The following is a 24,833-nucleotide window of genomic DNA, read 5'->3' on the forward strand; positions in this document are numbered from 1 at the left end:
CCGATCCAAACTGGAATCCCATTTGCCAGGAAAAGAAGAGGAAGCAGAAACAGCCACTGGGGAGTCAGACCTTGTGTCCACCACAAAGCGACATGAGGAAAGTACAGCAGGGGGCCAAGTCCGAGGGAGTGACAGGGAGTGGCAGACGCTGGCAGGTGGATGGCGCGGGGGTGGGAAGCCACACTGAGGAGGCTGCTGAGGCTGAGACCCACTTCCAGGCCACGGTGCGGCAAAGCACAGACTCTGCCACGGGAACCAGGGGAGGCTGTGCAAAGCTCTAGCTGCTGTGAGGGTGCCGTGGGCGGCAAGACGGGAATCCTGGAGAGTAGCTGGAAGGCTCTCAGCGGAGATGGTGGCCTGGGCTGGAGTAGCAGTGAAGAGGCCAGAAGCGCAAGGATTAGGGATCATGTTAGAAGTAGATTCAGACATGCTGACGGGTCACACATCACAGGGAGAGCTGGTAAGGAAAAGGACAGATGGAGGTTGGCAGGGCAGGCTGGGGTTTGAGCAACTGAGTAGATGCTATTAATAACTGAGATGAGGAAGAGGGACACCTCAGAGGATTGATGGCTTAAAGGCGTGATTGTGTCTGTAACTGTGTGCTGCCTTCGGAGGGACTGGCTAGGGGAGCAGGGCAAACGCTGGTGTCAGGAGGCTTCACAGAAGGGCCAGGTTTCAGTTCAGTCCATCTGAAAAGACGGGGAGGGAGGAGGAGCAGAGGAGGAAGTTGAGTTGGAAGCGGTGCGGGCACTGTGGTTGGGGAAAGGACTCTGGCATCAGATGAACCAGAATCTACAGCCTGGCTCTTCTTCCTTCCTTTGCCACCTTGGGCAAGTCATTTTCCCTGTTTGAGTCTCAGTTTTCTCATTCTGTAACTGGGATGGAAAATGCCTACCCACATATATCTGGTTGGTTTGTTTTTAATGCCCTTTAACTTTTTCTTGTTGTTGTCGTTTTGCTGTGTTGGGCCTTCGTTTCTGTGCGATTGCTTTCTTTAGTTGCGGCGAGCGGGGGCCACTCTTCATCGCGGTGCGCGGACCTCTCACCGTCACGGCCTCTCGTTGCGGAGCACAAGCTCCAGACGCCCAGGCTCAGTAGTTGTGGCTCACGGGCCTAGTTGCTCTGCGACATGTGGGATCTTCCCAGACCAGGGCCCTGCATCGGCAGGCAGACTCCCAACCACTGCACCACCAAGGAAGTCCCGAACCTGATGTTTCTTAAATGCTTTCCGGGATGGCAATCCAGGACACGAGTGTGTAATCTATACATGCATTTGAGAGCAAATATTCCACGAGTAATAATTATGCCAAGGGCATGGAAAACCCACTGATACTTGACCAGGCGATGGATCAAAACTTGGTGGCACAGTGGTTAAGAATTGCCTGCCAATGCAGGGGACACGGGTTCGAGCCCTGGTCCGGGAAGATCCCACATGCCACGGAGCAACTAAGCCCATGCGCCACTAGTGAGCCTGCGCTCTAGCGCCCGCAAGCCACAACTACTGAAGCCCGCACGCCTAGAGCCCATGCTCTGCAACAAGAGAAGCCACTGCAACGAGAAGCCCGCGCACTGCAACGAAGAGTAGCCCCCACTCGCCGCAACTAGAGAAAGCCCACGCACAGCAATGAAGACCCAATGCAGCCAAAAATAAATAAATAAGTAAAAGAAATAAGAGAAAAAAGTCTTCAAGTATTTGGAAACTAAAGAACACTCTTCTAAACTAACTCATGGGTCAAAGAAAAAAAATCAAAAATGAAATTATAAAAAAAAACTACTCATTTACCCAAGGAGTAGAGAAACATGGAAAATTCAGATATATAGGGAAAGGAAAATTAAGTTGATCCATGATGCTACCAATCAATCCCATTCTGTTTGTTTCTATTCAAATTTATTTTTCCCTTTTAAAGACTAGGTCATTCCGTTTTTCAACAATCCTCTTGTTAGTGGCACGGCACTTAGTGGTACAGCATGAACATCCTTTCACGTCAATGGATATTCTCCTACAGTTGTATCTGAAATGCCTGCGCCATTGAGACCAGAATGCAGTCACCCACCTGCCCTCGTGTCAGTTATTAGGTGGTTTCTCACATTTCACCAGGAAAAACAATGCTGCAGTTAACTCGCTTGCAGTTCACTGCAAGATCTCCGTTAATTTGTACAGATCGGCCTTAATTTCCTTAATTAAAAAACCAGAGTGGAATTGGCTGGGAGAAAGGACTTAAACTTTTCTAAGATTTTGCATTGTGCATTTCTGGATTGCACTTGCAAGTGTGCTGTTGATGTTACCGTCATGAAGTCCTGCCTGTCGAGTCACTCTGTCCTGGAAGCTCTCAGACTGTTGCTGTCCCCTCCCTTACCCCCCAAGTGTGGCTTCAAGATTGGGTGCCGCCCTGGAGGTGTGGCTTGACCAGGGTCCCTTCTCCCCCTCACCTGGTGCTAAGCCTGGTCTTCTCTGCGAGTGAAGCTGCTGAAGTTGGGGTTCTCGGCCAACTCCCTGAGTTGGACTCAGCTGCTGAAGTTGGTCTGAGGGTGGTAGAGTGCTTCGGCCCGGGCTCCGATGTCCCCGGATGTCATAACCTGTGCTTTCTCCCTCTGTCTAGACCTGGGGCTAGGCGTGCTCAAGGTGCCCAAAGAGGCTAACGAAGGAGGCAGGGCCACGTCTGGGAGCACAAGGAGAGGAAAGCGGCAGCACAGGTCCCCTCAGAACCCACTCCTGGACCGCAGCCTCTGCGGGAAGGTGTTCAGCAGCGCCAGTCCTCTCAGCAAGCACTACCTGACGCACAGCCAGGAGAGGAGACACGTGTGCAAAATCTGCAGCAAGGCCTTTAAGCGTCAGGACCACCTGTATGTAGGAGTCTGGTCGGGATGTCTGTTCAGGGGGCTGCTGGGGGCTGGGCGTGTTCCCGGTTCTTTTGCATCCCCTCCCATCCACCTGCACCGCCCCGCACCGTCGGGTGTCCCAGGTGTGTGCGACCTGTGCTCCTCCCACGGCCAGTGTTTGGTGGGGGCGGGGGGCAGGGCCTACACTGCCCCGGACAGCCCGCCCTCCCCAGCCTCCAGATTCACTCCAGTGAGGAGAGCGCCGCTGCGATTTGCAGACAGGACCCATGTGCTTTAAAAACACACTCCAGAGGCAATTTTGTCATGGAGGGAGTTGGGCTAACTGCGTAGAGAAAGTTTCAGAGTCCCTGGTAGGTGTCTGAGCAGAACAGATATGCACTCCATGAGGAATATATGTTGGGATAACACCAGGGCGTGAGGGGTTCTGAAATGCCTGTTTCTAGAACATGGCAATGCAGTGTTCACTCTCTTTTTTCCTGTTTCAATTCCCCCTTTTATTAACTCGATTTTTTTTCAAAATTTGACTTTAAAAAGCAAGCTCAGTGTAAGAGGAGCAGAATTCCGTTTGTTCTTCATGTCTTAGAAATGATAAGCTTTTCTTGCTGCCGAGGGAGAAGAGACAGACTTTCAAACTGAGAGACTCGTAAGTGGGAGAGGACGATCCCTTGCATGTTTACAGCTCGCCCAGCCTTTACTGAGGCTTCGATGAATCCCGCTTTCATTGTATCCTCTCCCCTCTCGCCATTAAGGATGGGAAATGATTTACTCCTGTCACAAGCTGGTAACAGTTAGGGCTAGAAAGTGGGTCTCCGGATGCCCTCTCTGCTGCTTCCCTCAGATGGAGGCCAAGGGTCCACGTTTGGGAAAGGGTTTCATTATTTACTGGGTCCAATTGATTAGAACCATCCGGGGTAGGATTGTTGGGAACCCAGAGGGTGATTTACCCATTTGTTTATATTTATAATATATTAATGCAGGTATAAGTATGATGTAAATATAATACATACTTGCATTCTTTTATATTTGCAGAAATTATAGGCACATTTGGCTTTTTGTTGTTGTTGCTGTGGGGCTCCCAGGTAGCTGTCTAGAGGACTCCTGTGGGAAGGCAAAGACTCCTTTGTTCAAGGAAGGATCATCCCCAAGTTAGCGTTTCCTTAAGTTTGTTCTCAGAACTCTGGTTCTCTGCTTCTCGGGGATGCTAAAAGGGTCTATTTTAAAAACATGGTTTTGTGGGCAAATAAGTTTGAGAGACATGGAAAGTTCAACAGATCTCTCTTTATCTGCTCTGTGGCTTTTCAGTTTGCTCCTAGGAACCTCCAAGAAGTAAAGAGTGTTTTTCCCAAACTTATTTGCCAGCTGAGCCCAAGTCCTCAGGGAGCAACTCTGGAGCCTGGTGTTCCTTAGGAACCCACTTTGGGGAACTCTGACTTGACTCCCACTGATGTTTTTAATCTCAGATTAGGGGTTTGCTTAGGGGTGAGGGCAAGAGCTCCCCCTTCCAGAGGGCTTTGGCCGTAGCAGGGGTCTTTCCTCATAGGGTCTGAGCACAGTTTCCGAGTTGCGATGCTGCTGCCCCCTGGGGACACGCCTGGGTTCCTGCAGTGGGTGACCCACGCCGAGACACCCACTAACTTTCTCCTCATGTGATTCCAGGACTGGGCACACGCTCACCCACCAGAAGTCCAAGCCCTTTGTGTGCATTGAGCAGGGCTGCAGCAAGAGCTACAGCGACTACCGCTCCGTGCGCCAGCACTACGAGGTCCAGCACGGCCTGTGCATCCTCAAGGAGGCCCCTCCGGAGGAGGAGCCCTGCGGGAACTCACCCCGTGTGCACGAGGTGGCCTGCCAGCCCGCACCCGCGAGCCTGTGGTCCCTGGTGCCCCCGGAAGCCCCATCCCCCATCTCCCTCTTGTCCAACCGAGACCTCCTGCGCTGTATCGTGAGCAGCATCATCTGCCAGAAGATCCCTTCTCCCGGGCCAGCCCTGGGAGGGCCTTCAGACAGCGGCGAAGGGAGGATCACGGCCTGTTCCTCCTCCCTGCCCTCGTCAGGGTCCTCCTCCTGCGGCCCAGCCAGCACCCCGGCGGCCCCAGGAGCCCTGGGCACTGAGGTGTTCCCGAGGATCCCCGGCCCCCACGGAAGGAGCCGGGCACGGACGTGTTCACAGCCGTCCACTCACGGGCAGCGGAGAACAGCGGCCCCGACCCAGCCGAGCCGGAGCTGCCGCTGCTCCAGCCCCCATCATCCCTGGAGGGCTGGCCCGAGGGCGCTCCCTGCCCGCCTGCCTGCCTCTGTTCCATGGCCAGACTGTCCCCGCCAGTTCCCAGCCATCAAGCCACAGTTTCCAGTGGCTCTGAAACCTGTCGGGCTGCCCTAAGAGCAAAGGAAACAGTATGTTTGTCGTCCACAAGCCCTCTGCAGTGCCGTCCCGGGAGGGCTCCGAGCCGGGCCCCGGGCTCAGCAGCGACTCCCCTGCTGGGGAGCCCTCACCCAGCCAGTGCACCGGTCTGGAGGACACGCCGTCTTTCCCTCCCACGCTCCTGAAGGCCCAGGGGGAGGCCTCGGGCGACCCCAGATATGTCAGCACCAGCGGGGAAGACGACTCCTGGGCTTCCAAGAAGAGCAAGTGCGACTGCGACTCCTCCTCGTGGCAGAACCCTGGTGAGCCTGGCCCCCAGGACGGCCAGAAGTCCAGCGGCCTCCCGTCGGATGCCACACCGCTCTTCCAGCAGCTGGTCCTGAAGGCTCAGGAGTCTCTGGTGAGCCACGAGCAGATGCAGGTGTTCCAGATGATCACCAAGTCCCAGCGGATCTTCTCCCACACCCAGGTGGCCGCCGCCTCCTCCCAGCTTCCCACACCCGACGGCAAGCAAGTTGCCCTGAAGTCACTGCAGGGGCCGTGGCCACAGCAACCCCCACCTGTGGCACCCACTGTTGACTCTCTCCATGCTGGCCCCGTGAACCCTGATCCAGAGGGATCCCTAGCCCGCAGGAGAAAATCCACACCCGCTTTACCCACAGAGCCCTCCCCCAGCAGCGTGAGCCAGGACCCAAAGGGAAGACCAAAAGTGGCTGCTGCTCCACCTGCCCCCACGGCGGCGTCCCTGGACCCTCCTGGAAACCCAGACATCTCCTCTCTGGCCAAGCAGTTGCGATCCTCGAAAGGGACCTTGGACCTAGGGACATCTTCTCCCTCGGGGCCTGCATCAGACCCAGTTAGGAGGGGAGGAGCCATCCAGAGCCCACCTCCCAGGGAAGCAGGCCCAGGCTGAGAATGGCACGGCTTCCGGGGCCACAAAAGGTGGAGAGGGCCCGGCCTGCTCCTGGGGCGGAGGCTACAGGCTCTTCTCTGGCAACTCCGGGGCCCAGCACTTCCGGAAGGAGAAAGTGAAAGTGGATATTTGCTGTGCAGCTTCTCCAAGCCAGGTAGCCATGGCCTCCTTCTCGTCGTTGGCCGGGCCTCCAGCGGATCCCCCCTGGGACTCCAAGTCCAAGCTGATGATACTCAACAGGATCCAGGTACCAGGGCCCTCTCACGGGACCTGACCATGCGGGGGGCAGAGTCTCGTCCTTACCTGTGTCCGTGTTTCTGACTTGTCCAGGCACTGTATTTAACCTCAGCAAATCCTCAGATGCAGTTTGTTTACAGAGGGGCGAATGAAGTTCCAGAGAAGGGATGGTTCCTCCCATCACCCTCCACCCTGCAACACACACACACACAACAGAACAGGGCTTTAGAGTTGTCAGAGACACTTTGCATCATGTTTCTTCACTAAGCTTTTTCTATTTGCTTTCTTTCTGCCTTTCGCTTCCTTTTGGATTTGCCTCCTTCACTTCTTCAGAGAATGTAAAGGCAGAGCTCCTTTACCCTTGATATTTGTACGTGAAATGCTGTGTCTATTCTGGTTGTGAATCACAGGTCCACAAGTCCGACTTGGCCCCTACTGCAGGCCTGGCACTGGTCCGCCCTTTTGGAGCAGCTTGGGTCCTCCCACATCGTGCCCACGAGGTCCTGGGCGCAGAGAGCTTGGCCACGTCTCTTCGTGATGTTCCGAGGTCCAGCATCTTTCCTGTCGCACCACAGCTACCTCCTCCTCTTTTTTTTTTCCACAGCTTTAATATTCACGTGCCATCTAATTCGCCATCTTGAAGTGCACCATCCAGTAGTTTTTAGTTTGTTTACGAGGTCGTGCTCGCATCGCCACTCTTTGCCAATACACTTTCATCACCGCAAAAAGAAACCCCACACCGTTGGTTGTCACCCGCAATCTCTCCATCCCTCCCAGCCCCTGGCAACCATGCATCTACTTTCTGTCTCCATGGATTTGCCTATTCTGGACACTTCATGTGACGGGAATCCTAACGCTGCGTGGCCTTTTGTGTCTTTTGCTTCTTTCACTTAACCTGATGTTCTCAGAGTTCCTCTGTGCTGTAGCACGGGTCAGAACTTCACTCCTTTTTATCGCTGGTAACTTGTGCATTGTATGGAAACACCACATTTTATTTATCCATTCATCAGATGATAGATATTTGGGTTGTTTTCCCTTCTTGGCCATTGTGATAACGGTGCTCTGAACATTTGTGTACAGATTATTGTTTAGACATATGTTTTCATTTCTCTTGGGAAATACCTTGGAGGGGAATTGCTGGGCTCTAGGGTAATTCTATTGGAGGAAGTGCCAGACTTTCCCAAAAAGCTGTGCTGTTTTATATCCCTACCCAGAGTGTATGAGGCCTGCAGTTTCTCTGCATCCTCACCAACACTTGTTCTTGTCCAGTTGGTTCACCTTAGTGGGTGGGAAATGATAATCTCATTATAGTTTAATTTGCATTTCCCCGATGGCTAATAATCCTGAGCATCTTTTAATGGCCATTTGTATATCCTCTTTGGGTAAGTGTCTATTCAGACCCTTTGCCCATTTTTAAATTGGGTTGTGATTTTATTTTTGAGCTGTGAGAGTTCATTATGTATCACTGATACAGAAATATACATAGTCCCTTATCAGATACATGATTTGCAACTTTTTTCTCTTATTCTGTCTTTTCACTTCTTGATGATGTCCTTTGAAGCACAGAAGTTGTAAGTTTTGATGAAGTCCAATACGTCTGTCTTTTGTTTGGTTTTGGAGTCATCCAAGAAACCACTGCTTACTCCAGGGTCACCAAGAATTATACCTGTGTTTTCTTCCAAGTCTTATAGTTTTCACTCTTGCATCTCATTTCTGATATGTTGGCTCAGATGTATTTTCGTCTTCAGGGTGGAAATATCTACCGGCTCCCCCACCCGATGAAGGAGGAGAACATGGCGGGTGGCTGGTAAGTTCCGAAGCCCCTCGGGAGAACTCTGGTGGCTTTGATGTGCTGGCCCTGGGTGAGCGAGCTCTGGATGCTTCACTCCTGAAGGGGTGAGCACCAGGCCACGGAGAATCGGGGGCATCATGTCCATTTCTTTAGGGTTCGTCCAAAGCTGTCTGTCAGAGGATCAGTGTTTGGGGACTCCGTCCCATTCTCCCTTTCTTCCCCACAGGAACCAGCACAGTGGTGGTCCCACAGACTGGGCAGAGCCAAGGAGCACTTACGTCTGCAAGAATTGCAGCCAGATGTTTTATACAGAGAGAGGGCTGAGCAGCCACATGTGTTTTCACAGCGACCAGTGGCCGTCACCTCGAGGGAAGCAGGAGCCGCAGGTGAAGGGGCGCGAAGCTGCCATTCATCTCAGGATGGAGCCGTCCTCCTGCAGGGAGCCTGGCTGGGGGCCGGGAGTCAGGGCTGTGCTGCTCTGGAGGGGCCCCTTGCTCCCTACGTACTGTGTCTCTTAAAGGGCTGGCTCTTCTCTGTGTGTAGGTGTGTGGCATGGAGTTTTGCAAGCCACAAAGACAGGTGCTGAGGCCAGAAGGGCACAGGCAGAGTTCCCCGGGAGGCAGGAAGTCCTTGGACAACATGACCGCCGCCCCTTTGGTGGTCCCTGTTTCGGTGCCAGTGGCTCCAGCGAACCATCCCCTGGGGAGCAAGGTGGGTGCACTTCCTTCCAGCTGCTTTCCAGCTGCCAGTGGGAGCTGTGAGAAAAGCCCCCAAATCCTGACTCCAGAAGAGCTTGATTTGCGTGTTCATTCATCCATTCAACCTCCAGTGAACTTCCTTTGTGTCTGGCCCTGTGCTGGGCAGGGCTGGGGACACTGCAGCGACCACAACAGGCCTGCCCCCGTCTCCTGGGGCTCCCAGCCCAGCGGAGTAGATAGACCCATCCCCGGACACTGACGACCCAGAACGGGCCGGGCTGGGAGAGGGAGCTGTGGGAGCCCCAAGGGCACCAGAGACCCTGCCTGAGGAAGGGGGCGTTGCAGCTGAGAGCCGGAGGATGAGGAGGGGTAAGATGGGCAGAGAGGAGGGGAGATTGCGTGGAGGTAAGAGAGAGTGTAGCAAGCTCAAGCCGTCGTCTTTTCAGCCTGTGCTGGAAGACCCCACCTGGAGAAGTCCATGCTGGACTCGGGTACAGGGTGCATGGAGCCCACTGTTTGTCTCCCAGGAGCTGCTGTCATTTTGAGGGCAACAGGTTTTCCTTTTGTCATGCTGTTGCATCCGTCTGGCCCCCACACTTTAAGTGCCAGTCACTTTAACAACGGATATGAGTTTCCAAAATGGTCTGAGTGAGGGCCTCTCCTTGGGGTGGGGGTGGGTGCCTGAGAAGGCCCCAGCGTCAAATGTCGCCCGGCTTAGGGTCTGGAGTCTGGCTCAGGCGTGGTGGCCCTGCCCGGCTTCCTGCGCTGAGGACTCTGGGCATGGCCATGCTGGGTGTGCATTTGGCTGGTCAGTACCCTTTCCCACTCTCAGGCCATCTTGAGGTCTGAGCTTTGGGGCCGGTGGCCTCAGGTGACCCCCGTGGTTCTGAAGTCTCTTCTTCTCCAGGGACAGGAGAAGGACGGGGAAGAGAGAGACAGCAAGGAGAGCAGCCAACACAGGAAGCGGAAGAAGCTCCCACGGCCCGAGGCACTGCTCATCCCTCCTCCGCCCTCCATGTCTGGGGAGCCGGGCCCGGGAGGATGCCGCCAGAGTTGCCTGCGCTCGCCCGTGTTCCTGATGGACCACCTCCTGAAGGGACTGTCCCAGTGACCTCCCTACACACCGCCCCCGATGCTCAGCCCCATCCGGGAGGGCTCTGGGCTGTATTTCAACACTCTCTGTTCCACATCTGCCCGGGCCCGTCCCGACAGGCTCATCAGCGCCATGCTTGGTGAGTGAGCTTGATCGCCCCATGATGGGCCTGCGGGGGGCCAGACCCCCGCCCCCTGTAGAATTTGGTCCAGCCATTCTCTCTGGCCTACGCCTGGGTCTGCTCTGGGGGTCCCGTTGCTGTTCAGAACTATCCCAGGACCATCTGGGACCAGCAGCCTTCTAGGTGCTTATGACTTTGTAGCCAGAAAGAAAATAGACGCCATTTAGCCTAAGCACCCTTCTGCCTGCCCTTTCGAGTAATTGTTTAAACAGCTTTATTGAGGTATAATTCACATGCCATATGAATCACCCATTTAAAGTGTACAGTGATTTTTTAGTGTATTCTTAGGATTGTACACCCATCCCACAATCTAATTCTAGAGCATTTTCATCACCCCAGAAGATTATATCCACGAGCGGTGACACACAGGCCCTGTAGCCCCCAACTCCTCAGCCCTGGGCAACCACCAGTCTACCAACCTACTTTTTCTACGGGTCTCCCTATTCTGGACATTTCATGTAATTGGAATCATCAAATACGTGACATTCTGTGTCTAGTTGTTCACTTAGAATAATGTTGTCAAGGTTCATGTTGTAGTATGCATCAGTGCTTCATTTCTTTTTATGGATGAATGATATTGAATTCTCTGGATAGACAACATTTTATTTATCCATTCATCAGTTGACGAGCATTTGGGTTGTTTGTGTCCTTTGGCTGTTGCAAACAGTGCTGTTAAGAACATTTATGTGTACGTTTTTGTTGGACATAAGTCCTCATTTCTCTTGGGTATATAACTCAGAGTGGAATTGCTGGGTCAAAGGGTAACTATGTCTAACCATTTAAGGAACTGCCAGACTGCTTTGCAAAATGGCCGGGTCATATTAAATTTCCACCAGCATTGTATGAAAGTTGCAGTTTCTCCACATCCTTGCTCACACTTCTTAGCTGTCTTTTTTATTACACCCATCCTAGTGGGTGTGAAGTGGTAGCTCATTGTGAGGTGTTTGTTTGTTTGTTTGTTTTGTGGTACGTGGGCCTCTCACTGTTTGTGGCCTCACCCGTTTTGGAGCACAGGCTCCGGATACTCAGGCTCAGCAGCCATGGCTCACGGGCCCAGCCACTCCGCGGCATGTGAGATCTTCCCAGACCGGGGCACGAAACCATGTCCCCTGCATCGGCAGGCAGACTCTCAACCACTGCGCCACCAGGGAAGCCCTGTCTTGCTACCTTTGTGGAAAGTCAGTTGACCATAAATGATTTGAGATGTTTCTTCTTTTTTAATACAGATATTTTACAGCTATAGATTTCCTTCTGAACATTGCTTTAGCTACATTTTGTAAGTTTTAGTATGTCTTTTTTTTTTTTTTTCTTTTTGTGGTATGCGGGCCTCTCACTGTTGCGGCCTCCCCCGTTGCGGAGCACAGGCCCCGGATGCGCAGGCTCCGTATGCGCAGGCCCAGCGGCCACGGCTCACGGGCCCAGCCGCTCCGCGGCATATGGGATCCTCCCAGACCGGGGCACGAACCCGTATCCCCTGCATCGGCAGGCGGACTCTCAACCACTGCGCCACCAGGGAGGCCCTATGTTGTGTTTTTATATTCATTCAGCTAAAGTATTTTCTAATTTATCATTCCACTTCCTGTTTAATACACTGACTGTTAAAGAGTGTGTTGCTTAATTTTCACATATTTGTGAATTTTCCAAATTGCTGCCTTTTATTGATTTGTAATCTAATTCTCTTTTGGTCAGAGTACATACGTTGTTTCTTTTTCAATTTAATTTATTTAATTTATTTATTTATTTATTTTGGCTGTGCTGTGCGGTTTGCAGGATCTTAGTTCCCCCACCAGGGGTCGAACCCATGCCCCCTGCAGCGGAAGCGTGGAGTCCTAATGACTGGACCGCCAGGGAATTCCCTTAAATTTATTTTAAAATTTAAAATTTATTGAGGCATGTTATATGGGCTAGAATCCGGTCTGTCTTGAAGAATGTTCCATGTGAATTTGAGAAGAATGTATTCTACTGATGTTTGGTGAAATGCTGTATTTTGTCTGTTTTGTCTAGTTAGTTTCAATTTCCTTGTTGATCTTCTGCCTAGTTGCCCTATCCACTGTTGAAAGTATTGAAATCTCCAACTATTATTTTTTAATGGTTTATTTCATCCTTCAGTTCTGTCGTTTGTTGCTTGGTGTATTTTGGGGGTCTGTTTGTAGGTGTGTATATGTTTGTAATTGTCACATCTTCCTCACGGCTTGACCTTTTATCATTAGGATGTGATTGTGACATCATTTGTCATTATTACAATAATTTTATCATTATCTCTAGTAATATTTTTGGTTTTAAAGTCTAATGTGCCTGACATTAGTATAGCCATTCCATTCTCTTTTTTGGTTGTTGTTTGCTTGGTATATATTTTTCTCTTCTTTTACTTTCAGCCTATTTGTGTCTTTGAAAATAAAGCATGTTACCTCTAGACACCATTAGGTGGATCATGTGTTTTTTATCCAGTCTTACAAACTCTGCCTTTTGATTGGTTTGTTTAATCCATTCTTGTTTAATGTTATATTGATATGGTTGGATTTACATCTGCCATTTTGCTTTTTATTTTCTATACGTTACATGTCTTTTTCTCCCTCTGTTCCTCCTTTCCTGCTTTCTTTTGTATTAAGTGAGTATTTTCTAGTGTGACATTTTAATTCCATTAATTTTTCAATGTTTCTTAGTCATTTCTTAGTGGTTGCTCTAGGACTTAAAATATATGTCTTATCAGAATCTGTTAGGATGTGTAATAACTCATTAACAGTGAAATATAGAAACACTGCTCCTATCTAGCTCTATTCCTTCTAACTCTTTTGCTATTATATGTGAGAGACCCAGTAATACCGTACTGGTCATGTTTATTGCTTTATATAATTTTATTTTGTGTAAAAACACTGAGCGGATAAAGGAAAGCAAGCATGATTTATAGAGGTTGTTATATTAACCTTCTTATTTAGCATTTCTGATCTCTTCATTTATTCTTGTGGATTTGAGTTACTGTCTGAGGTGATATTCTTTTACTCCAATGCAGCTGTGCTCCTTGTGCAGTTACTGTCACATATATTATATTTCTATATGTTACAGGCCCACAATACATATTGTTTTATGCAGTTATTTTTAAGGCCATTAAAAAAAGAAAAGAAATATGTAATCCTAGTGATTTTTATAGTTACCCATATTTACTAGCGCTTCGCTTTTTTTTTTTTTTTTGGTTTGGATTCAAGTTACCATCTGATGTCATTTGCTTTCAATCTGAAGGACTTTCTTTACTATTTATTTTTATTAGGGATATATAATTCACATACCATACAATTCATCCCTTTAAAGTATAGAATTCACTGGTTTTTAGTATATTCACAGAGCTGTGCAACCATCACTACCATCAGTTTTCAGAAATTTTCATCATCCCCAAAAGAAGCCCTGTACTTATTAGCAGTCCCTCCTTTCCATCCTCCCCATCCCCAGCCGTGGGTAACGACTAATCTACTTTGTCTCTATCGATGTGGCTATTCTGCATATTTCATATGAGTGGAATCATACAGTATGTGGTCCTTTATGAATGCCTTCTTTTAGTTAGCATGATGTTTTTAGGTTTCATCCAAGTTGCAGTATGTATCAGTACTTTGTTCCTTTTTGCGGGCTGAATAATATTTCACCTTTAATATTTCTTGTAAGGCAGGTCTGCCAGCAACAGGTATCCTCAGTTTTTATTTATCTGGGAGTGTCTTTATTTTACCTTCATTTTTGCAAGATAATTTGCTGAATATAAGATACTTGGTTAACACTTTTTTACTTTCAGTAATTTGAATATATTATCCCATTGCCTTGTAACCTACATCGTTTCTCTTAAAAAGTTAGCTGTTAATTTTACTGTAGTGCCCTTGTATGTAACAAATTGTTTTTCCCTTTTTGCTTTCAAGATCTTATCTTTATTTTTGCTTTCCACATTTTGCCTATGTTATGTCTGGATGTAGAGCTCTTTGTGTTTAATCTTTGTTGGAGTTTGTAGAGTTTGCTGGATATACATATTGTTTTTCATCAACGTTGGGAAATTTTCAGCCATTAATACTTTAAATATTCTGTCCCTTTCTCCCCTCTTTCTGGTACTCCCAATACATATATATTGTTGCATGTAATGACATCTCACATTTCTCTGAGGCTCTCTTCACTTTCCTATATTTTTTTCTCTCTGTTCTTCAGATTTCATAGTCTCCATTGTTGTATCTTCAGGTTTGCTGATCGTTTCTTCTGCCAGCTCAGATCTACTGTTGAGCCGTATTTTGGTTATTGTACTTTTTTAACCCCTGAACTATTTCCATTTGGTTCTTCTTTTTTTTGGCTGCATCGCACAGCATGCAGGATCTTACTTCCTCTACTAGGGATCACACCCATGCCCCCTGCAGTGGAAGCGTGGAGTCTTAACCACTGGACCGCCAGGGAAGTCCACATTTGTATCTTTTTAAAAAATAATTTCCATCTCTTGATGGCATTTTCTCTTTGATGACAAATTTTTATTTTATCTTGCTTTAATTCTTTAAGCATGGGAGCCAGGGGAAGAAGCAGCCCCCATCTCCTTGGCTGCACCTACCTGGGTAGAGCTTCCTTTACAAAGAGCTGGGGGCTAGGTGGGTAAGGGGGTGGGCCATGGCTCCAGTGCCACAGACTCTCACTGTTCTTCCCGAGATTTAGTAGGTTTTCTTGAATGAGTATTTCTTTTTTTTTTTTTGCTGTACGCGGGCCTCTCACTGCTGTGGCCTCTCCCGTTGCGGAGCACAGGCTCCGGACACACAGGCTCCGCGGCCATGGCTCGCGGGCCCAGCCGCTCCGCGGCATGTGGGATCTTCCGGGATCGGGGCACGAACCCGTGTCCCCTGCATCGGCAGGCGGACTCTCAACCACTGCGCCACCATGGAAGCCCTTGAATGAGTATTTCTTAAAATGCTGTATGCCTTTGGGACAACGTGCAGAGACTTTAGCTTACTGTTCTTTTTTTTTTTTTCTTTTTCAATGATTTTTGTCAGTAAATCTGTTGTTTTGCCGAGTTCCTTACTCTACATTTTCAGAAGTCTTATCCCACTTCCATGCAATCTTTTTATTTTATTTTATTGTGATGTGAACAGTTAATCTGTGATCTGCCCTTTTAACAAAGATTTAAGTGTGCAATACAGTATTGTTGACTATAGGTACAATGTTATACAGCAGATTTCTAGAGCTTGATTAATTGAAACTTTATGCCCATTGATTAGTAACCTCCCATTTCCCACTGCCCCAACCCCTGGTAACCCCTATTCCACTCTTTGATTCTATCAATATGAATTCAACTACTTTAGATACGTTATATAAGTGGAGTCATGCAGTATTTCTCTTTCTGTGACTGGCTTATGTCACTTAGTATAATGTCCTCAATGGTCATCCATGTTGTTGCATATTGCAGAATTTCTTTTTAAGGCTAAATGGTATTTCATTGTATGTTGATGTCACATTACCTTTATGTGCTCATCTGTCAGTGGACATTTAGGTTGTTTCCACATCTTGGCTATTATGAATGGTGCTGGAGTGAACATGGGAGTTGAGATATCTTTTTGAGGTCTTGACTGCAGTTCTTTTGGATGAATACCCAGAAGTGGGTTTGCTGCATGATATGGTAGTCCTACTTTTAATTTTTGAGGAAACTCCATACCATGCAATCTTTTTTTTCCAATTTTCAATTTTATATTGGATTAGAGTTGATTTACAATGTGTTAGTTTCAGGTATACAGCAAAGTGATTTTGTTATACATAATCACATATCTATTGTTTTTTAGATTCTTTTCCCATAGAGGTTATTACAGAGCATTGAGTATAGTTCCCTGTGCTATACAGTAGGTCCTTGTTGATTATCTATTTTATATACAGTAGTGTGTGTATACCATGCAATCTTGAAGAGCCTGCTTTTAGCTGCTCTGGAAAGGCAGGCAAAAAGGACCTCATGGGTCAGTTGTAGCCAGTCTCCTTGAGGCTCTTCTTTGGGTGTTTTCCAGATCACATGGACGGCTCTTTTGGCATCAGTGTGGTGAAGGACAACAGCAAGATCAGCACTGAACCGTGAGTTGGAACAGACTTAGAACCTGAGGGTCCTTGCAACGTGGGGATGCTTTTACCCTCCTTGCATTCCAGTGTCGGTTTTTCCCAAGGGAGCCTTCATCACGGGAAAGTCAGGTCTAGACCCAGAACCTCTCTAGGAGAGAAGTGGTGGATTTTTCCAGGTGTTTCCCCAATATTCCTTCTGTCCAGACATACCATAGTTGGATGTCTGCAGACAGAATGCCCAGCACCCTGGGGTTCTAGATAGAATTGGTGATGGCGCAGTGAGATACTGTTTTGTAGCTTGGATGTTCCCTTGGATACAGAAGAATGCCAGGTATCAGCACATACCTCCCCTGTCCTAGACCCCAAACGCCTGAAGCCAGAAATCTGGCGAAAAAGCAAATTGGAGGAAGGAAGGAAGTATCCCTCAAGAGGTCTCTGGAATACCAGTGGCGTGTCTGCTGGGCTGATGAGCACTCCCTGTGTCTGAGAGATGGCCAAAAGGTGGGTTCCACAGCCCTGCTGAGCAGGGCTCACCACACATCTCTCTTGTATTTCCCATCTTGGTCACACACATATACCTTTTATGTCCGTGTGTGTGGCCTCATTTCAGACACATCAACATAGGGAGCCAGTTTCAGGCTGAGATCCCAGAGCTCCAGGACAGATCACTGGCTGGAAGTGACGAGCATGTAGCTACTCTGGTCTGGAAGCCATGGGGAGATGTGATGACCAACCCGAAGACGCAGGATAGGGGTGACTGAGACTTTGGGGCCAGGTTCCCGAGAGCCCTCCTCCATGTCCAAGGGGTTTCTCCTCCCAGTTCTCACCTTGACCAAGAAGCAGTGATCCCCAGGCGGGGGTGGGGTGGGCAGAGCTGGCCTTCAGCGCAGGACTGCTTTGCTGTGCTGCAGTCCCTTGCCCCACCTCTCCTCTCACCCAGTAGCTGGCCAGGCCATCCAGAGCAGGTGCCAGGAGCAGGGTTTCTGCCCATCCTCCTTGTCGCTCCCTTCCCTCAGCCTGCTTGTAACAGAGAGGTGAGGGAGATGGTGACAGGAGCCCCCCACCCCATCTGTGCTGTTGGGGAGGTTTCCTCTCTGGCACTTGCTGACCCTCTGTGTCTCCTCTCCTTCTCGCTGCCGGGCTGCCTGCTGGAAACAGTGACCGAGCTCTGCAACGTGGCCTGCTCCAGCGTGATGCCGGGCGGGGGCACCAACCTGGAGCTCGCTCTGCACTGCCTGCATGAAGCCCAGGGCAACATCCAGGTGCGGTGCAGGCGGGGCGGGGGCTCAGAGGAGCTGTGGGAAGCTCCCTGGTCTCTTAGGGCCAGGGGCTCTAGGCGCAAGACACGTGCCTTCTACTTGGGGCTTTGCAGCTCACGAGAACCAAAGGCTGGCCACCCACCCTTCTCCCTGGTCGCTTTGGGACTGGTGGTGTCCTTTGGAACGTAGGGGAAATGCACACATACGGGCTCAATCAGTTATTTCTCTGGGGTGACAGCAGAGCACCAGGGTTCCTCCAGCGTTACCTCATCTCAGCGCGGCACTGGGGAGGCGGTGCCTAGCAGAACCAACTCAGGGCCTGCATTCATCTGGTTTATTTACTGAACATTAACTTTTGGATTAAAAATGGTGTATGCAAACCTCAGATGCAACAGAAATGCCTCTGCCTCCTCCAAGGACCCTCCTCACAATCCTGAAGTTTAGAAAATGAAGAAGTCCAACTGTGTGTAGTGGGAGAGGAAGTCACGTCACCCGAGTTGGAGACCCAAGAGTCAGGGCTACATGGTGCTTTTTCTCAAGCTGAGAGGCAGTGGCTGGCACGTGGTGGGTGCTGAGCAGAGTAATCAGCACACATTTACTGGGTCCTCCTGATACCTGGTGATGTCACGGTATCAGGCTGGGGCCAGCTCAGGGGCCCATTCTTGGTTTAATGCTCTGCTGCCACCATCTTGAAATTCTTAATAGTTTCTGAGCACAGGGCCCCGTGTTTCCATTTTGCGCTGGGTCCTGCAAACTGCATAGCGAGTCCTGACCGGGGTTACGCTGTTGAGCAAGACAAATGCCCTCTCTTTGCAGGGCTTACATTTTAGGAGAGTGAACACATGAAATACATTTTTTAAAAGTGATAGATAATGATTAGTGCTATGAGGACCGTAACATGGGGTAGGGCAGGGGCAGTGCCACTCCAAATGCTGCTCCCTGAAGAAATAAGGAGCTTGTGCCAGAATAAGTCCACACACTGTTTCGTCATCAAGTAAATCTTGCTATGAAAAAGGTAACGTCAGCTGCACTCAACAGTCCGCTTAGTGCTGTAGGCAATGTGTCCCAAGTGGTTCACAGCTGGTGGCCAGTCCACAGACCGACCACACTTTGAGTCGCCCTGGGGTAAGGGTGGCTTTAGGGAGGGCTGCACATATTTTCTGATTGGATGAAAGAATGAAGGTGGGCCTCTACCTCACCTTCCCTCCCTCAGAGAGTTGCCCACCACTCCTGTCGTTCCAGGTTGCCCTGGAGACCCTGTTACTGAGAGGACCCCAGAAGCCACGGACTCACCCTCTCGCCAACTATCACTACACAGGTAACGAGCGTGGCTGCCCGCGTGGTTTTGGCCTGGCTGAGGCCCCTGCGAGCCAGTCACTTTCCATGGCAAGCTCTGCACGTGCCTCCCGGAGTTCTCTTGGGGCCTGCACCTGCCCTCCCAGAAGGGCCCGTCCTCTCTGGGGGACTCAGTGGGTGCTGTTCTCTAGTTGGATCCAACCTTCCCCTTTCCACTGGTTCCCTCGTGGGCTCTTCCTGGCCAGAAGGGGAGTGCCAGGTTGGGGTGGGCTCAGGTTTCCCAGTTGAGCACTCCAGCCTTGGAGTCAGGCAACCAGGGGCCCACGCCTGCCCTTGGCAAGTCTCTTAACCAGAGGAAGCCTCAAGTTGCTGCACCTGTCAAGTGGGGATGGTAATCGCCCCTACCTGCTAAGGTTTTTGTGAGGATTGTGTGAGATAAAGCAAGTAAGGGGCTTAGCAGAAATCTTGGCATATAAGTGGCGCTCGGTGGCCTGAAAAAGGAGGGGAGTCTGCACTTCAGCCGTGGCTGTGGTCCCAGAAGGAGAAACATCCTTCCTCCTCTTGGCTGTTTCTCCAATAGGTTCGGACATCTGGACCTCCATGGAGAAGAGGCTCTTTAAGAAGGCATTCCGTGCCTACAAGAAGGACTTCTACTTGATACACAAGATGGTAAGGCGAACATGGCAGGCTGGTGTAGACAAGGCTCCTTCACACGGCCGAGGCGCTAGAACTGCAGGGCCTTTCAGGGGCGATACTCTGCTCATGCTGTGAACAGTTGACAACTACAATGCCATTGCTTGGAACAACCTGAAACGGTAGAGAAATGAATCCCATGTTCAAAATAAAGCCCTCCAGACCCCTCCCCACAATCCTACTTCTCATTTGATAACCTGACAGGTATTTATTGCCCATACGGATTTTACACACCTATATGCACTTTCTCAAAAAAGGATGACATCATATACTTAATATCCTGCTGATTATTTTGCTCTTTTTTTTAACTTGATGTACGCAAAATTGCACATAATCGAAGTGTGAGATTTAATGTTTTTGACATAGTTATACACTTGTAAGACCACCACGATGATCAAGATAATGAGAGTATCCTTCACCCCCAAAAGTTCCCTCCTGCCCCTTTGCAACCCTTCCTTCCTGCCACCCGGGTCCCTAGTCAACTCTTGTCTACTTTCTGTCACTCTAAATTAGTTTGCATTTTCTAGAGGTTTATATAAATGGAATAATCATACAGCACGTGATCTGCTTTGTCTGGCTTCTTACACTCAACCTAATGATTTTGAGATTCATCCATGTTGTCGTGTGTACCCATAGTTCATCCCTTTACTGTTGAGGAGTATACCACTGTGTGGACGGACCACCGTTCATTTAATCATCCACCTGTTGGTGGTTTCCAGTTACTGATGACTACAGATAAAGCTGCTCTGCACATTTACATACAACTCTTTGTACGGACATGTACTGGGTTTTTTTTTTGTTTGTTTGTTTTTTTGCGGACACGGGGTTGGGATTATAAATACCTAGGAGGGGAATGAGGGTAACTTATAGTAGATGTATGTTTAACTTTTTAAGAAACTGCCAAACTGTTTTCCAAAGTGGCTCTACCACTTCCCATTCCCACCAGCAGGTTATGAAAGGTCCAGTTGCTCCACACCCTCGTCGACACTTGGTATGCTAAGTCTCTTTAATTTTAGCCATTCTAATGAGTGTACAGTCGCATCTGACTCCATTTTCCTAATGACTAATGATGCTGAGCATCTTTGTGTTTTTTTGCTCTCTGTGCACCTTCTCTGGTGAGCTGTCTGTTCATATCTTTTGCCTCTGTTTTTATTGGAGTGTCTGTGTTTTTATTGAGCTGTAGGAGTTCTTATTTTGTTCTGAACACCAGTCCTTTATCCAGATATATGCTTTGGAAATATTTTCTCCCAATATGCCATTTGTCAGTCTTCTAACAGTGTCTTTTGAAGAAAAGTTGTAAATTTTGCTTAAGCCTAACTTACTAGTTTCTCTTTTATAGACTGTGCTTTTCGTGTTGTATCTAAGAAATCTTTGCCTAACCCAAAGTCACAAAGATTTTCCCCTATGTTTTCTTCTGGAGGTTTTATAGTTTCAGGTTTTATTTCTAGATTTATGATCCATTTTAAGTTTATTTTTGTATGGGGTACGAGGTGAGTTCATTTTTGCATATGGATATTTATTCCAGTACCTTTTGTTGGAAAGACCATACTTTCTCCACTCAGCTGCTTTTGTACCTTTGTTAAATATCAGTTGGCCATATATATATGCATCTACTTCTGGACCCTGTATTCTGTTCCATTGATCTGTTTGTCTTTTATTAAGCTATTCCCATACTGTCTTTATTACTGTAGCTTTATTCTAAGTCTTGAAATTAGAAAATGTTAGTCCTTCAACTTTGTTATTCTTTTTCAAAGTTATTTTTTGTATTCTACATCCTTTTTAATTCCCTATGAATTTTAGAAATAACTTGACAATTTCAAAATAAAAATTTCTGCTAGGAACTTGATTGGTACTGTTTTTGACTCGTTACGTCAACTGGGGAGAGTTGTTACCTTAACAATATTGAGTCTTCTGACTCGTGAACAGGGTATATCTCTCTATTTCAATCTTTAATTTTTCAGCAATGTTTTGAAGTTTTTAGTGTACAGTTGTTGCATACTTTTTGTCAGATTTATTCCTAAGCGCTTGGTTTTTTTCAGTTTTTTTTTTTTTTTTTTTTTTTTTTGCGGTATGCGGGCCTCTCACCATTGTGGCCTCTCCCGCCGCGGAGCACAGGCTCCGGACACGCAGTCCCAGCGGCCATGGCTCACGGGCCCCACCGCTCCATGGCACGTGGGATCCCTCCAGGACCATTGCACGAACTCGTGTCCCTTGCATCGGCAGGCGGACTCTCAACCACTGCGCCACCAGGGAAGCCCAGTACTTGTGTTTTTTATGATGTTATAGAGTTCTTTTTATTTTTTATTTTTATTTTTTTTCCTTTTTGCGGTATGCGGGCCTCTCACTGTTGTGGCCTCTCCCGTTGCGGAGCACAGGCTCCGGATGCGCAGGCCCAGCGGCCATGGCTCACGGCCCCAGCCGCTCCGCGGCATATGGGATCCTCCCAGACCGGGGCACGAACCCGTATCCCCTGCATCGGCAGGCGGACTCTCAACCACTGCGCCACCAGGGAGGCCCTAGAGTTCTTTTTTATTTCAGTTTCCAATGGTTTGTTGCTAGTATGTATAGAAATAAAATTGATTTTTATATGGATCTAGTGTTCTGAAATGTTGCCAAACTAACTTACTAGTTTTGGTAACTTTTTTGTGGATTCCACTGAATTTTCTACATAGACAGTCACATCATCTGCAAATAAAGACACTTTTCTTTCTTCCTTTCCAACCTGGATGCCTTTACTTTTTTTTTTTTGCCTTTTTTGCACTCTAGAACCACCAGTACAGTATTGAGTAGAAGTGGTGAGAGTGGAAATCCTTGTGTTGTTCATGATATTTGAGGGGAAACCACTCCACCGTTAGCTGTAGGGATTTTGTAGGTCTCATTTATCAGGTTGAAGAGAAGTTCCTTCTATTCCTATTGTGCTGAGAGTTTCCATCAGGAATGGACATTGGATTGTATCAAATGCTTTTTCTGCACCTATCAAGATGCTCATATGATTTCTCTTTTTTAAGTTTAATATGATGAATTACATTGATTTTCGATTGTTAAACCAACCTCACGTTTCTGGGATGAGCTCCACTTAGTCATGGTATATTGTCCTTTATATATATATATACATATATACATACATACATATATATATATATATATATATATACACATATATACACGTATATATATATACACATATATATATTGTTGGATTCTGTTCGTTAAAGTTTTGTTTAAAAATTTTCATCTATGTTCATGAGGGACATTGGTCTGTAGGCTTCTTTCCTTGTAATATCTTTGTCTGGCTTTGGTATCAGAGAAATGTTGAACTTACGGACTGAGTTGGGAAGTATTCCTTCCTCTTCAGTTTTTTGGAGGGCTCTGCCTAGCTGTCACATAAGGCTATGAGGTATCCACCCCGTAAGGACACTCTGGTTTAATTAGTCCCAGTCGGTAGACATGTGGCTCCACATGATGTCACAGTGAGCGTCCTCGTGTGTACCGTGTGTGCGTTTTCCTGGAGAGAAGCCTTCCCGGGCCAGCCTTGTGGCTCAGAGCGTGCAGAGCTTAGATGGTGTTGACTCTGGTGGCTTCTCTCTGAACTCATTCATCCCCAGGAGGACTTTGTGATTCTCTGTCCCCCGTAGCAGTGGAGCATACCAAGCCGTAGGGGAGAAACGTTTCAGGAGGGCTTTCAAAAAGTGGCGGCTGGCCCCATGGGGAGGGGATTTAGGGCGTCAAGGCCATACTCACTGCTACTCCTGAGGCACTGTCCTTAGCCGGTTTCTGTCTTCCTCCACTAGGTCCAGACAAAAACAGTAGCCCAGTGTGTCGAGTTCTACTACATGCAGAAGAAAATGAACAAGTTTGACTGCGGCCGAGCCCCAGTGCCGGAAAAGAGGGTCAAGAGAGAGCTGGGTGAAGCAGACAGGACAGAAGCGAAGGTAGAGGGTCTCGGGATAGGGCTTCAGGAGTTCAGCACGGATCTGGATGCCCGGTGCCCATCCAAGCTGGCTGGCGGTGGGGGGGTGCACCCCGCGACGTCTGGACGCTCTGGACACCTGCTTCTCCCTTAGAAGGGCGGCGGGGCGGTCAGCACCCTTTCATCACCTCTGCCCCCTGTGCAGGTCACTCGTAGCCCTCGGAGGAAACCCAGCCACCGTCCAACCCCCGAATTACCGAGGACTACTGAGAGTTACAGGAGGGAGTCCATCCCCAACTCCAGCCCAAACACCGGCTCGAAGCGGACCCCTGAGCTGCCGGGGAGCAGCAAGGGCCAGGGCTTCTTTCCCTGCCGGGAGTGTGAGAGGTACCGCCCTTTCCCTGGATGCTCCCACACCGCCTGCCCTCAGCCCTCTGGGGTGCCCCCATCAGGGCTACCCGCCTCCCCCTGCTCTGACCCCTGTGTCCTCTGGTGCCTCCTCAGGGTGTTTGGCAAGATCAAGGGTCGGAATGCCCACATGAAGTGGCACCGGCTTCAGGACCACGTGGATCCCACCGCCAGGGCAAGGTGGCCCGTGGAGCCCTTCCAACTGTAGGAGGAGGAGGGCGAGCTAGGGGCTGGCATCGGCCCTCTGCGTGGGCAGCTAGTTGGGATGGGCACCTCCAGCCCTGTTGCGTCTCCTTTGTTGTTTCTGTACGTTTTCCCTTGTATATAGTATTAAATTTGTTTCTTAAGAAGCTGTCTTCTGGCTTCCCTGCCTGTTGATCCAGCGAAGGCTTTTGAGCCCCTGCCGCTCCCAGAAGCCACAGTGACTGAGTCCCTGCCCTGGAGGACCCTCATGCATGAATGCAGCCAGCATTCATCAAGCACCTGCTGTAGCTGTGCCAGACAATGCCCAGTCCACGTGATGGGGACATAGTGATGGAGGGACAGGCCCCTCCCCTCACAGAGCTTACATTTTAGGAGCGGGAAGGTAGGAGTGATAAAGCAGCAAAAAGGTGAGTTTAGATACCTATAGTGCGTATGCTTCGGGCCGTAATAACAGAGGAGTCGGCGTAGGTTTAAGCTCTCAGGACACGTGGTGGTGCCAGTGGCTCCACGGTGAAGTCAAGGCCTGCCAGCAGTGGCCAGCGTCTGCAAGTCGGCTGCAGCAGCAGCAGCAAGAATCCCCTCTTGTACGCGGAGCACCCAAACCTTCGGAGGGTGCAGGGCAGAGAGCAGCTCCCTCCCTTCCTTGTTCCCCTTTTTAAAAGTGAGGAAAGCTTGTAGCAGCGCCCAACAGAATGCCCCTCACGTCTCCTCGGCCAGAACTGTAGCCCGCGCTCTTTCTAAACTGATCCGTGGCAGTGGAAAGGGAAGTGGCCACCGTTATCCCGGACCCTCAAGATTTGTCTCCAGGGCAAAAGCGTAAGTTGTGTTCCCCCCTGGTTCTCCCCAGTTCCAGGACTGGGGAGAACCAGTGTGTTCCCTCAAATTTCTTGTCACCCGA

General features: G+C 49.0%; 1 pseudogene; it reads left to right on the plus strand.

Annotated features, from left to right (window-relative positions):
- Positions 1–92: 92 nt before the first annotated feature.
- On the plus strand, positions 93–24,660 carry LOC132479636 (zinc finger protein 541-like; annotated as a pseudogene).
- Positions 24,661–24,833: the final 173 nt, after the last annotated feature.

This window comes from Mesoplodon densirostris, chromosome 19, assembly GCF_025265405.1.
Source record: "Mesoplodon densirostris isolate mMesDen1 chromosome 19, mMesDen1 primary haplotype, whole genome shotgun sequence".
Taxonomy (NCBI): domain Eukaryota; kingdom Metazoa; phylum Chordata; class Mammalia; order Artiodactyla; family Ziphiidae; genus Mesoplodon; species Mesoplodon densirostris.